This window comes from Camarhynchus parvulus, chromosome 2 (assembly GCF_901933205.1).
Source record: "Camarhynchus parvulus chromosome 2, STF_HiC, whole genome shotgun sequence".
NCBI classification, from domain to species: Eukaryota; Metazoa; Chordata; class Aves; order Passeriformes; family Thraupidae; genus Camarhynchus; species Camarhynchus parvulus.
Window position 1 is genome coordinate 91,753,787 of NC_044572.1, and position 4,655 is coordinate 91,758,441.

A 4,655-nucleotide genomic window follows, 5' to 3' on the forward strand; every position below is an offset into this window, starting at 1 on the left:
CTTTATATTAAATGCTCATACTATACCTATTAACTTAATGCCTGAGTAGCATACTACATGGCCTCAGAAATCTCCTGGAAACAGGAAAATAATATTCCCTTCAACTTACAGGCAGGGAGAAGTCCAAATATTTTAAGCTCTCTGTGCTCAACTTCTGTCTTCTGACAAGACTTGCCCTTTCATTTCTGAAAACAGGACTTTGTTTCTGTTCCTTGGGCCCTGCCATGCTGATCACAGGCACACAACGTTGGAGTGTGCTCCTTGGATGCAGAAGCTGCAGTCTGGGACATCAGGAAGAGATCTGGCAAGTCACACAAGCCAATACCATCACAGAATTAATGTCTCTGGCTTGGGCTAGAGATGATGGGCACCACAGACTCTTCCTCCTCCTTCCTCTGCCAGCAGCTTCTGCGTGGACTGGACCCACCAGGCCTGCCCTAGGATCTGCTGGATCAGGTTCCCTGGCTGAGGAAGCAGCTGCCCCAAAGGACCTGAGCCTTCTGAACTGCTCAGCATTTTCCTTGGAGCACACACTGATCTTATCCATGTGGGATCTGTGTCCATACTTACAGAGACGTACTTCATGTTCGCAGATTGTGTGTCTTGAAATTGCTTTATTAAGGCACAATTGTTATTATATATGAATAGCAGTGAGAACTCAGTGTTGTTAATAATAGGACTTTGACCATGAATTCTATTGCTTCACATTTTGTTTTTGTTTTCAACGAATTTCTTCCAGAAAAACATATCATCTTATATTCCTTTAAGAAAGGGATATAACTTATTAGTGGCTTGTCTGCTTGGTCTATTTTCTTCATGGACCTGCTTCCTAGATTTCAGAAAGACTTAAAATTTTTCCCTGAAATCTATACCTCTTGAAGACTGTATGAACTGGATGAGACTCTTTTCCTTCCCAGAGGCTAGAATAGTCTGTATTCCTGTACTCTGAGGGTTTGTTGGTGTAGCTGTGCATTGGAAGACTGCAACCTCAAGGTCAAATTCAACTCTAACTTGGCAGATGACAGAGGTTTGTCACTTATGTATGCAGTTTTTTTTACAGAATAATATATAGAGGAACAATGCATTTTACCTCCATTTTCAGGCTCAAAAAATCAAAGACCCTGCTGCTAACATTTATTTGTTAGATGAAGTAACTTTCCATGTTTTTGTAAAGTAAGACATTTAGACATAAGGAAAGCATCTGCACTGCAGTAATAATGGCTTATATGAAATGTTTTTGGAATAAAATTATTATTTCGCTCAGAACATTAGCACTGTCTATTCCAGGACATCTTTCAAGTACCACTGTCCTTAGAGCCTTGAGAACTATGCCTAAGCATCCATTTCAGTCTGTGAAAGGCATGTGGCAGGCCGGGATAGGAAATAAAAGAATTAGTGGGAATCAATGTAATAATGAAGACTTCCTTGAAGGCAGAGAACAAATTGGATATAATTCTATGTTTGAGTGGTACTTCTGCTCCTGGCTCCTATGGTGCTGCTCTTGAAGGGCTTCACCCTGATCTGGGTGAAGGCTCTCAGCTTGAGCATTCAAGGCAGGACTGCTCCCTCTTTTGCAGAGTCTGCTTTGAGCAGGGTCTCATTTTATATGTTTGGACTATGGAGTAGAGTCCTGCCATAAACTACAGCATCAAGAGTGACTGTGCTGTCCAACATAATATTAAGGTCAAAAGCAGAGGTGCCACTGTGGTGTATGATCCAGTCAGAGGGAGCTCCTCAGAGCACAGGCTGGAATTTGGATGTGAAAAAGGGACATTAGTAAGATTTTTGCCACCTACCTCCATTTAAGGCCTAAACTTAGTCTTCCCAGGCTACTTATTCAAAGACTTTTTTCTGGATTTCTAGCTGGAAATTCTGTAGAATTTCAGCTGATATGAGTATGCAGTGCAAATAGATGTTAAATGTGTTTAGTTCTCTTTTTCATAGCACACAAAATTAAAACTTCCAAAACAATAATTTTCTGCCTCCAAAAAGCCACCAGTGCAACTTTGTGATTTGTTTCATCTGTAATGCGGGGATGATGATACTTTGCTTTTGGCAGACGAAAATGATAATAAAATATCCAAATGACACACACACAGACTAAGCCTGAAAAAGGATGACATATGAAAATATTATATAACCCACCTGTAAACTTCTTTTTGACATGGGCTATAAAACTTCTGGGTCAATCACTTCTCAGCCTTTTCCTAGCTATAGTAAATCCAGGTAGTAGGAGATTGATAAGTTAAAGGAAGCGATTCTTCCCTATGTTACACACTCATGAGTACTCTTCTCTACCTTTGAAAGACAGATAAGAACCATGCAATAATTAATATGTATTCTAAAAAGAGCTCTAGAAGTTCTTGAGAGGCATTAGTATTTATTTCTGAGGAAAAGTGATTGGTTATATGATTAGAGATTCACTAGACACATACCTAATTGAAGTTAGAACTTAAAATTCCTTTGATATCAAAGAAGTGTCCCTACAATGCTCTGATTTTGTAAGCTAACAACACCTTTTTAGCTACTTATAGCTCAATGGTAGGGTTTTAATAATGAGGGATATGAAGAAGGTGAAGCATCTCCCTGGAGGTGCATAGATAAAGGACAACAACAGACATAATTTGCAGAATTCTGACTAGATACACAAGGGAAAAAACAATCACTGTATGGGTGGTCAAATAATGGACCAAGTTCTACGCAGATGATGTGGAATCACCATCTGTGGAGATAGTTAGAACTCAACCAAGTGTGTCTCTGAGCAAATAACAGGGTAATTCCCTGTCTGGACTGGATGATCTCCAGAGTTTCCTTCCAACCTAAATTTCTGTATGATTCTATGATTATGACTACATGAAGACCTCTTTCACATTCACATGAATCATGTGATGTCACTGTGTGAGCTCGTATCAGCCCCTTGATATCATAATGTGAGTCTTTTGGGGTTCTTTTCTGTTCTTATTTTACACTACATCAATCCTCACAGACACTGAGAATTTTTAAGTCATATAATTGTGTTTGCTGACCTACCACATGACAATGGTCATATGCTAAATGTGATTTAATTAACTGTTTTTTTGGGAGACCTTACCTAATAAGGCTTTATAGCAAAATTGCTCTGTTTTTCCACAGCAAATGTGGCTTTATAACTAATGAAACTAGTGCTACCTGTATTGTGAAGAGTTTTGCCATTTTTGGCCTATCTAGATGGCCTCTTATTCTGGTGGAGATACTTTGGAAGTGTCTTGGAATATCTGTATCAGTTATAGGCAGCTTGCATGTATTTCTTCTTGGGTGAAATGAAAAATTTAATTATATGAAAAAAATGCAAATTGCTGCCAACTGTGTTAACTGTGAGAGAGTTGCATTATCTTCTAACATAAATTGTCAGTGAATTGAAGAAAAGACGTTTTGGAAGCTGATCTGATTACTGTCAGGGAAAGTGCTCAAACTCAATTGTTGGCAAATGTCCAGTACCCATCACTGAACGATCATCACCTCATCATTCAGTCTTCTCAACTGACATGCAAAACAACATCCAAATATTCATTGCACATCTGTGCTGGACAGATTATGCATTAGCAATTCAAATCAATTCAATGTAGAGGCAGTTTCTGTAAAGGCGTCTGTTTGGGGGAGATGCCTTGTTGTCTGGGATGGATAATAAGGCAACTCTGTCTAATCTTGGAGAACAATCAGCCCATCTTGAGAAGGTGACTGACTACGTATGCTCTTGCCCTGACAGCGCTAGAACAATGCCCCCATAATGCACTTGACTCAGCTGGTAATAAAATCTACTTTTGATTAGCAGCCATGGCTTGTGTCAATCACTGCATGATGTACCATTGTCCTCTGGTCCTGAACACAGTTTATTTACAGGGAAACAAAAGCTTTTTGGATATGGCTGCTGCCCAGAGATTGCAAAATAGATTGAGCTGTCAGCCTCACACACTAGATGAAGATTAATGAGTTGTGCAGACAATAAATATGAAGCAATGACCATAAATATGCTAATAGGTATTATCCATATACACTATAATTGCTACAAAAATTAAAAAGTAGTGTAAAGGAAATAGGTCAGAGGGTGACAGATAGATAATCTTGGATGCTGAAGATCTTTGGTTCAGTCAGATTCTCTACAGGTTTATTTCCTTCAATTAGACCCTTCAAAAGATTAATTGTTTAAAAGCTGTTTGAATAATCTCTTTTGAAACAGAGGTTTATGGGAAAATGTTTATGAAAAAGTGACTTCAATGAACATGTTATTGAAATAAAAAAGGTGACTACCAAAAGCAGAGATTAATGTCGCTGATCAGCTGCCCAGCTTCACTGTGAGGTAAATATTTCTAAGTGTCACACTAGTGGGGACTGCAAGGAAAACATACCAAAGAGACATATCAGTTTATAACCACAAACACAAGAGACTAAGGTCCTTCCAAGCAAAATATAGAAGAGTTGCCTGCAGATCTGATTGCGTTGGTTTGTTTGATGTTTTCATTTTAGCCTATTTTCCCTTTTTTTGTTCTTTTTTTTTCCTATTTAATTTAAGAGAAGAATGCCCACCACTCAAATTTTCAGAGTATTTCCAATCCAGCCTCTGGCTTTCCAATTCCTTTCAAAGAGCACATAGTCTAGATTTTTGACACCTATGGGTT